Source organism: Triticum aestivum, chromosome 5B, assembly GCF_018294505.1.
Source record: "Triticum aestivum cultivar Chinese Spring chromosome 5B, IWGSC CS RefSeq v2.1, whole genome shotgun sequence".
NCBI lineage: Eukaryota > Viridiplantae > Streptophyta > Magnoliopsida > Poales > Poaceae > Triticum > Triticum aestivum.
This window is the reverse complement of record NC_057807.1, coordinates 444,322,880-444,333,815: the sequence shown is the minus strand read 5'-3', so window position 1 is coordinate 444,333,815 and position 10,936 is coordinate 444,322,880. Positions and strand designations below refer to the sequence as shown.

The 10,936-nt window shown below is 43.7% G+C and overlaps 1 long non-coding RNA gene across 1 annotated transcript; it reads right to left on the bottom strand.

The window, feature by feature from the left end:
• Positions 1–290: 290 nt before the first annotated feature.
• On the bottom strand, positions 291–1,282 carry LOC123116375 (uncharacterized). The gene is made up of 2 exons (XR_006457047.1): positions 885–1,282; positions 291–603 (listed from the first exon to the last, which is right to left on the bottom strand). It is a non-coding gene; the product is annotated as an uncharacterized lncRNA (long non-coding RNA).
• Between the last annotated feature and the right edge of the window lie 9,654 nt (positions 1,283–10,936).

The following is a 10,936-nucleotide window of genomic DNA, read 5'->3' as shown; positions in this document are numbered from 1 at the left end:
TGTTACTTCCTGTATGGTTGTACCAATACATGTTTACATTTCACAGTAAGTAACAAAGTACCGACAACAAGTACCAAATTACCAAAACTTGTTTATATTTGACAACACGTAAAAAAGATTCAGACGACACGAAGTAAGAAGACATGATTCATGGTCCAGCAACAAGATTCATGCATGCATAATCATTTATATTTGACAGGAAGTAATAAGATAACAAGCAGCAACAAATAGGCAAGCAACACCACCACATAGTACTTGACAACATAGTACTTGGCATCACACAAATCAAGTTAAGTACATGATTTCATTGCAACAACAAACAACGAACATAAGATTCCACATAAGTTCAACACTTGACATAAGCAGCAAACCACATAGTACTTGACATCAACACAGTACTCTCACTGTTCTCAATTCTCTAAGTCTCGTCACAAATTACAAGCACAAGATAATGAGAATAGCACACATTCCACATGATTTCAGTTCAACCATGAGTGGATGTGGATCTCACTTTGTTGGTCGAATTGGCCATGGAAGAAGCAACAACACCACCATTGACCTTGCGCTTTCACTTCACCTTGTCACCAAATTCTTCAATCAACTCTGCAACAAGTAGATTCAATCAAATTCATAATCTTAGTGTTGGTAAGATCTTGTCCTAGTCCAATTGTAGTCTACTAAAGTTGGCAATTCATGCATACAAACTTCTCCATACAATGGTTTTGTACAAAAGTTACTACTGATTGCTTTACCTTTTTCTATTAAAGTTGACAAGTCATGCATATATATCAGTATGTCGTGCATATTAGTAATCTGCTAGTATGTGATTGGTTTGGTACAAGTAATCTGCTATCATGTATGGAGAAGTTGACTAACTGATTTACCTTTTTCTAGCTCTTCTAATTCTTCCAAGTTCTCCTTGATGTCGACAGGATTTGTTGACCTTCTCAGCCAGTCTTGCGTACAAACTAAAGCTTGTACCATAAATGGAGTTAGAGATGTCCTAAAGTCATCAAGTATGCGTCCACTTGTGCTAAAGGCTGACTCAGAAGCCACCGTTGTAATGGGGATAGCAAGAATATCACGAGCCATATTTGCCAAGATTGGGAACCTAGATGAATTCTCTTTCCACCATCCTAGGATGTCAATTTTTTTATCAGGGTCTTCAGAGTCTTCGGCAAGGTATTTTCAAGCACTACATCTACTTGAATCTGTACACCATGAACATAGAAGCACTACATCTACTTGAATCCGAACATCAGAAAAGCTGAACATCATAGAACATGAACAATATATTGATGCACTTAAATGAACAACAATCTGTACATCACATATGCATACCAGGAGAAGTAGTAGCTTGCTCACCTTCAGTTGCGAGGTTGAGCACCAGAAGAGGACAGAAGGCAGCAAGACGGCGACCGGCATGGAAGAGGACGAGTGGTGCGGTGGTGGTGATGAACAGCAGCAGCCAGCTGCTACACAGGTGGCGGATGGACGTGCCACGGACGGCCGAACGAGTAGGAGGGTCGGAGTTGGCGGCCTGCCGCACGGCAGCACGACGCACGGCGGCACGGGGCACGGGGCACCAGTCGTCACCTGTCCCGGTGCGTGCCATGGCTCAGGGCGCAGTTCTTCATCGGTCGCTGAAGCGTGGGCGATGTGCGCCTCGTTGCGGCGGTCGTCACGGGCTCAGGCTCACAGCTCATGGTCACGGGGCATCGGGCCAGAGAGGCGGCTGGCGGGTGGCGGCTAGGGTTCGTCGAGGGAGAGAAAAAGGAGGCGAGTGAAGCGGCGGCTAGGTTTCCTGTGTCTGCGTCGAGGGGCACGGCCGCTCGGTCTGTGAGGTGAGGTGAGGACGGGAGCTTGGGCTTGCTAGATGAGCTTTAGGTTAATGGGCTATTTAGTCTATACGGGTTGTTCGGTCCTCAATACATCAGGACCGAACAGACCATAATTAGTTCGGTCTTAGCATTCTGCAGACCGTTTTTTATTCGGTCTTTTCGGTTTCGGTCTTTTCGGGTTCGGTCTCGGTCTTTTCGGTTTTGGTCTTCGGTCTTCGGTTTTTATGCCCGGGGCGACGAGCATGGATGTGGTCGGCGTCGCATAGGTGAATGTTGCAGCATTCATGTGGTTGAGCGCGTGGACGCCACCATCAGCTAGCGTGCAGTCTTCCTGGTGGATGCCCTCATACGCGAGCACGCCACGATCCTCTGCGAGCAAGAGTTTCAAATAAGACTTGACTTCAGATTGCATAGAACCTCTCGTTCAAACACTCCTGGCCTCAAAACTTCATCTTCAAGTAACATTTTCATTCCAATTGAAAGGTCATTTTCATTGTCAAACAAAAATTCAATAATGGATTACAAAAATGGATTATGATCAAAATGTACTTACAAAGCCATGATGAATCGCCCCAATCATGCAAACTAAAGCGACAACTGAAGAAAAAATGGAAGATCAAAAGTCACCCTCGGAAAGTAGGTAAGCATAGAGCAGCCAAGTTGCATTCACAAGAAAGATTTCCAAGATCATCATTACTACAAGCTTTGAGAACCTCTCTCTGCGACGAACAACGGCATGGGCCACTGCCATAGCATAACTTGTAAAAAGGAACTAAAACATCGATCCAAGCATTTTGGTGGGAGGGACACCTGCTCGAGCAGTATTTGTAGCACCTTCGTTACCAAGCATCATGTGTTTTGACATGTAAACCACAGTAACAGCTAAGGCATTCAATGCATTGAGACCAGCGCCAACTAACAATGTGATAGTAACCTCAATGAATGACTGCAATGTATAAGAAATCTATCAGGTTACAAATACCACATGAAAACAAACTTTATTCATAGATCCTAAGACACCTTTTTATGCTCAGATAACGCATCGAAAGCGACTCCATATTAAGCTTGTTCAATTTCTCGATGGCTTCAGTGAGCCTTAGAACAACTGTTGGGTCCATCTGTCTCTTGGTTTGATTTCTTAACAACTTTTGGGTTCAATTTCTCGATGGCTTCAATGAGCGTCGGTGACTGTGGGCTCTATCTATCTCTGGTTCAATTTCTTGACAACTTGTGGATTAACTTCCTCGATGGCTTCAATGAACCTCAAAGTGACTGTTGGGTTCATCTGTCAATGACTATACTACAGTAAACTATTTTAGTCGTCGTTCAAAGATGTAATTATTCTATACTACACAGAGGACTGACAAACAAAAAATCACATACAACTGCCAAAGACTAAAATACAGTAAACTATTTTATTATGGCATAGGCAAGAAAATTAGTTGAACTCGTAAGTGTGGTGGAACTACAAGAAATGCAGAATGGTGACACGTCTACAGTAGATACTTTCTCACTGGCAAAAAGAATTAGTTTTATAGGCAAGCTATATACAAGTTGCAATTGTCTAAACAAGATAATTCCAACCAATACTCTACCCATATTGTAGATGATGCTTAATTACAAACACAAAATAAAGCCAATGAGGCGCCACATTAATATATTTACAATATTCACAATATTGCGGAAGAATATAAAAGCTATCAAAAGGAAAAATTATGGGCAGAAGTTAAAACTATATCAGTACCTCTAAATTTAGAGAGCTCACAAATCTTTTACTTCAGAAAGAATCTGCAATAACAAACATAACCCTAGTTACTACACCATTTATGCCACTGGTTGTGTCTCATTACTCAGTTTTGCCATTAGGAATTTTAACTGCTCAAAAATGCCATCGTTCCATCAGATGCTTGCTCAACAATGCCATTAGATATCTCAAAAATGCCATCATTCCATTAGATGTTTTCTCAAAAATGCCATTAGACATCGTTATTGTTAGGTCAAACTTGTTGACCATATTATATGAAGAAATACCCCTATACCCACATATCAGCTCTCTCTATCTCACAATGATAAGTGTGGACCCCACTTGCGAGGAGTAAACAAACGAATAATTTTAAAGGAAAATGATAATACTGTTGGGATCAAGTGGGACCCACACTTTATTGTAGTGAGATAGAGGGAGAACTGACATGTTGGTCTATAGGTATTTTGGTCATTATAACATGGCAAAAGAGATTTGAGCTTAAATTAATGGTGTCCAGTGGCATTTTCGAGCATGCGCCTAACGAATCGATGATATTTTTTAGCAGTTGAAATTCCTAGTGGCAAAACTGAGTAGTGAGACATAACTAATGGCATAAATGATAGAAACCCAACAAAATAATACTCCCTCCGTTCCTTGATATAAGGCGTATAGTTTTCTGAGAAAAAACAAAATATAAGGTGTGTTGTGTTGCACCACTCGTTTGGATAATTTTTTTTAGGGATTTGATTACATTATTTTATATCAAGCAAGCTCCTCTATTTTCTCATGTCAATTAGTCAGGTGAAATCTCGCCTAAAACTTGTGAATTTTTCCCTCCACGTGTGTTCTTTAATTTCCGTGCCAAAAATTATACGCTCTATATTTTGGAACGGAGGGAGTATCTTGCAAATGGTCAAGGTAGTTGAATATAAGGAGCAAAATAAAACAAGCAAGATCTGGTCATCAATCGGAATCTGTAACCTTCTATACAGTGCAATATCTAAGAAGGCAATTATACATTAACACATTATTGTACTAGCACGTACACACATGCAATGCACGTCTGAATGCTACGAAGTGATTTTGGTAAAAGTAGATAAACAGTAGACTGCCTTGTGAAATTATTCAACACAGAGGGAATGCAGAATGAAATAATAGAAAAGTATAAACCCCATTGATTGTTGTCTGCGAAAAACAAATAGCATGGAGCCTGTGGGAATTTTTTGGCGAACTATAACCAGTGGGACCACACTAACTAATCTAACTGTTTACTTTAGCTTCCTTCTCTCCCGTTCCGACGTTCCCTTTCTAGACAATCTCAAACCCGCTAACTAATCTCAAACCCGCTAAGCACGTCCTCCGCTAACACTGCGAGCTGGCTTGGGAAGCATGTACCTTTTTATGACAAGGATGATGTGATGGTTCTAGAACAACACAAAAGCACCTGTTGGCTACTATTCATGTGAATCCTGCTGCTTTCAATCGTTAATTTAAGATACCAATGGTCAGGATTGATGCTCTAGATTGCTTCAAAACTGCTACACTCTATAATGGCATAGAAATCAGTTTATACTCCCTCCGTCCCGAAATAAGTGTCTCAACTTTATACTATAGCTAGTACAAAGTTGTACTAAGCTTGAAACACTTATTTTAGGACGGAGGGAGTATTTCGCAACTGCGTGAACAATGAAAGTGATAATCCTAGGCACAATGCAGCTCAAGTGTTTTTGGAGTAACTTCGTATAGTAATCTAAGGCAGAATGCAACACAACTCAATGACATTAATCAAAGAATTGTACTATAAGAACTCAATTGTTGTGAAATAATTTACAACCTAATGTAATTAGTCTAAGCATATCAAGAAATCACAAACAGACCCCAATTTGAAGAAAAATAACATGGGGCAAAACACATATGCATCAAGGACCCATATTGGGCTGTGTAAGATTTTAAAACAGTTTAGCTCAAGAATTTCTAAGGTAACTTCATAATGGTACTCCTAGGCAGAATACATCACAACTAAATCACAGTTATCAAAGAACTCTACTATAAGAACTCGATTATTCTAAAATAATTTACAAACTAATTCTATTAATCTTAACTTGCCAACAAATCACAAGTTGACCTCAATTGGAAGAAGAAAAATGGGTGCAAAATAGAAGCATTGAGGACTAGTATTGGGATGAGTTAGATTTTTCGCCCCTACGACCAACAGTTTCATTAAGCCTATTCCACTATCAGCTCTCGCATTAGCTGCATCAACATCGGTTAGAGGTAGTACCAAACCAAGAGAGTTTTTCCTAGAGTGAAAACTGATAAATACAAATATCCAATATTAAACCACAACCACTACATACATGACTGAAATGCAGTAAAGATTTGGATAAACTATGACATGCTTAACCCTAAACCCTAACTTGAATCCCACACAACCTCGTTCATGATAGCTAGGTTTTGTGAAAGGTTTTTCATGAATATACCTGTAGACCAGATTTCTTTTTTTTTCCAGGAACCTAGTAACATAAAACGATGATGGGTGCAAGTTTCATATTTTTCTGATTTTTTTAAAATTAGTTATGGTGAACCCTAGCCCTCATAACCCCTTCAAAACCCCTCTTAACCCCATCAAAACCCCTCAAACCCTAGCCAAAACCCCGCATCCTTCTGGCCCGTTGGATATCTGCGAATGGACGGTGTGGATCAGGCGCTAGGGCAACGTCAGCGATCCGAGTGAGGCGCTCTGATTGGCCGTATTCGAGAACGCTGGATCACCCCCCCTCCCAACCATTTCTGTCTGTTGAATCATTGTGCATCGAACAGTGTGGATCAGCCTGCAGCGCCACGTTAGCGATCCGCGTGAAGCTAGTTCAGCGATGTGATTGGCTGGATTTGAAAACGCATGTTTTTTTGCACTTTGTTTCTTCTGCGCTCGAGGGTGGGCTACTGCCATGCATGCGCGCTGTTGGGCTGTGGTAAAGAAGCCCACCTATTGGACCTTTGGACCGAACGTTGCCACGCCTCCCTCTAGCCGCCCTAGCCAGCAGGCTACATTGCCATGCATGCGAGCGAGCAGCCTACGATGTATGCATGAACGGGCGACACGCACAGAAGACCGAGCAGGCGTGACCCCCCGACCGACGGCACAGACTCATGCGCTGAAACGTCGCAGCCTGGCTATTGATGCATCCTTCGGTTTCCCACGCGTGTACACACTCCCGATGCCGCCCAATGCCGCCCGCTCATTACTTACACCCGGTGAAACCAATTAAAAACATGTTGCACTAGGGATATTTAAGCCACCTATCATCTTCCTCCTCCTCTCACACCCTCATCCGTCTCCCATCCTCTCCCATCTGCATCTGTCCTCCTTCTTCTCACCACAAACAACCCCAAAACTAGGTTGCCGCAGTCATGCGATACACCGGGCCATCCTACCGCTTTCCCCCCATCATGCCGGAGAGGCTCTACCCCGTCGGGGTGTACGTCGAGAACACACTCCGTGTGTGGATGATGTCAAGATGGAGGGGCGCAAGGGAGTTCACCAACTTCTTCCTTGGGGCCGGCTACCGCCACCTCCCCCGGGGATCTCCAAGGATGTACCAAGTTGAGGAGGTCATCCACAATGGGGTTGTGTTGCTATCCTTGCCCACTTCACCAACCCCTTGGACGTGTTCTACCTCCTCATCCACGTGTTTTGGTGTGGCTGCGAGTTCATCGCTTTCACCACCCACAACATCTGCACGGACTACACCAACACCTTCCCCCACCACGGAGCGCATGCACACTCTGTCTTACCCCGTCGACAACGCCCCGGAGGAGCAGTGAAGGGCGCCCGGAGGAGGAGCAAGGAGAGCAAGGAAGGCAGCGGACCGGGTTTAGACGATCTACCCATCTATCTATCTTTTCTTAGCTAAATCTATATATATTTGTGTTATGGTATTTAAGTTGTAAGCGTACTATGGACGATACCCGTTGTGGGCTTGGTTGGCCCGAACTATCTATATTATGTGTCTTTCTATTATTAAGTTCTTGCTACTTATTTAAGTTGCATGGTGTTTTGGCTTGTAGGTCTAGATACACCCATTATTAAAAAATGCATTTCAAAACATCAAAAAAAGACATTTTTTGTGGATTGTAAAAGGAAAAAAATGACTTGTGAAAATTCATTTTGTAGCAATGAAATTTCTTTTTCTACACAAGCCACAAATAATTTCTTTTTAGTGGATTTTTGATACTATTCCATGAACAAAAACAAGTAACATAATTTCTGAGATGTTAAAAGAAGTAAAAAAAATTTGAACTAACACAAGTAAAATGGGCTCAAGTAAAACATGTGCCATGTGCTACCTCTTTGCAAGCAATTTTATTTACATTGTTCCATGAACAAAAATTTGGCCAAAATAAAAACAAGTCAAGAAGTATATGTTTGTTAGAGGTTTATTTGTCCAAGCAACATTTTATTTAGTCGAACCATTTTCCGTTAAACATGGGTACCTCTATGCTATAAAAAAGGGTTGGTGCCCCTACGCGGGTGGGCTGGTTTCTCTTTGGGCCTGGTTACTTTCTCATGACCCGACATCTATTCGGCAAACCAGATTTTTTTTATTAGAAACGGAATTTGGGTGTGCACTCTGTTAACTGAAGAACAAAAACAGAGGCATGGACACTGAATAATTTTTCAAATTGCTGCTTAGACTCAGTTGCATCAACTTGGCATGGCGCAGAGATCACGTCCACCACCCTGACAGGCCTAAATGCTCATTCTGATGATGGATGAACAACAAGTAAAAGAGAATCAGAGCAATGATACAACAATAGAACCCCCTGCCCTGATATTTGCTTGCTTCTGCAAATCGATTATCTGCATTAGATGTTTGTTGATCTTCTTTAGTTCCTCGTTCAGTTCGGACTGCGCGTGCAGTTCAGCATCGCATGCATACCTCGACATCGACAGGACTCTGCCCACCCCTCGCTCGTCCGAGCTCCCCAAATTCTCCACAGCAATCGGCGGCACCCCGCCCAAATTGAGCTGACAGGTTGCGGCCCCGCTCGAATCAATGTAGCCCTCAAACTGAATCCTCTCAATATAATCATCCATCCACTCGAACTGTGTACATTTCTTCAAGATCTGAAAACAACAACATGAACCCTAAATCCCAAATTCAACGAGAAAAAAGTAAATCTGGAGAAATCAGAGCAAACGAAAGCGAAAGAACGGGCTAAGAGCTGAGATCTAACCTTGCCATCCCTTCATGCCATTGTTTTGCTCAAGCATTTCACAAATTCACGCCCAAGATTGCCATTCTCATCCGTCTTACCAACCCACCGTTTAAAAAGCTCTGGGCGTGGGCACTCAGGGCATCTTGTGAGCGGCACTGAACTATACTGTCACCATTTTGAGTGTGTGGCGGAGGAGCTAGACATCTGCGGTAGGTCGCCGAAGAAGAGAAAGACTGGGGAAAGAGGAAGCAATGGGCGGCTGCGGGCGGACGGGCACGGGCGATCATCTCTTCTAGTTGCGGAGAGATGGGTCCCGCTCTTACGTGGACAAGTGGTGGGTCCCGCACATATGTGGATAAGTGGTGGGTCCAACTCCTAACAGCTAAGGAGGGCATCAGTTGAGTTCAAGGGTCATGTTGTGGCTGGGATATTTACGGGCTCAAATATGTCGCACCATAGCCATTCGTCCGAACAACGTCGCACCCCTTTCAATTCATATGAAATGTGTCGCACATGAGCTATTGACCCACAGAGAGGGGGGTGGAGATCAGCGCCTGGCCGGCGTCCAAAGAAAGCAGCTGTCGCGAAAGGAACAGAGCGGCTGCTGGTTTTATAGGCTAATGTCGGTTCGCTTCATTAGCGGACGCAACCAACGGAAACCGGACGCAACCGAAATTCTAACCGTTCCCGCTCAAGGCCCCCGGCGCCGACTCGAGAACGAACAAGCACCGCCGCCGCTCAACGGCTCCCGCGCACAGGGCTCCCGGCGAAAACTCGAGGAGGAGCAGCGCCCCCGCCGCTCAACGGCTCCCGCGCACAGGGTCGACAGCGCCGCCGCCGTTCGAGGGCGCCCGCGGCACAGGGCCCCCAGCGCTGACTCCAGGACGAACAGCGCTGCTGCCGCCGCCGCCGCCGCTTCCTCCCCCTACATCGGCGCGGAGGTACACCCTCCTGCCTCTAACTTGCTTCCGTCCGACGAGGCTTGCCTGCTCTGATCCGTGGTCTGCGCCCGTTCTTTGCTTGCTTTCCTTTGGGATCGATCGCTGGTTCTTGCTAGAGTAGCTTTGTTCTGGAGAATTCAAGAACGCTTGGTTAGCAAGATCGAACGCTTGGGTATGTAGAAATCAATCGCTCGATGGACCTTCAAGAACAAGGGCGTTATCTCTTAGACAATTGTGCAGCGCCTTCCTGTCTCTTCTTCGCCGGCGATGCCAATGCGGCAGGGCATGCAACGGCGAACTCCCCCTCCGTCTCTACATAGTACGGGGAATTGGTTCAGCATGCTTCAAGGGAGAATAATGCCCTACGTACGCTAGTCGCTACACCATGTACAAGTACAACAGATACTTGTTTTACACCAACTCAGGAGCTTTATATTACGTAAATAGAGATTGGATTACACTAACGAGGAAAGAAGGACTTACGTCCAACCAACAATCAGAAATGTCTAAAGAAAGACAGAGCATGTTTGGCACACAGGTCCGCTGGACCATTGGATGAAATCAGGGGAGGGGGGGACCCACACAGTTGAAATCAAGGTGGTGGAAAGATTAGATAGGAATGTTGTGGCATCTTTATTATCCCATCTTGTTTACGCAATAGTTAACGAGAAAAAAAAGAAGAAGTTGGTACTTTTCTGGGTTTTTACTAGTTGGAACGGGGAATGTATGTTTGTTGTTTAACAACAAATGTTTTAATTACACATCTTTAGGAAATGCCTTTGGTCCTAACCCGTTACAATTACCGCTCTTTATTGTTCTTGTTATGTCTTCATGAAGAAAAAAAATTCAAGCCACACAATAAAATTCTGTAGGAAACAATGGAAGTAGAACATTCAACACACATAGCATACACGTCATACTGTTACCAGGAGAGTTAGTATACATGGAGCATAGCTACAGTCAATAGCATATGCAAATACATCAATTCAGAGACAACACAAAAACTGAACACAGGAAGTAACAAACTAGAGTTTTGACCAATGTCAACAGTGATGTTCACTTTAATGACCTCAAAATTTTCAAGTTTTCATCATCACATCTCCATATATGTACCGAGTGTTGCTCCATATTTTTTTCGTTAGCAGACCTCCTGTAGGTATGCTCTGTCCTGTGTTTTTTTCTTCTTCATG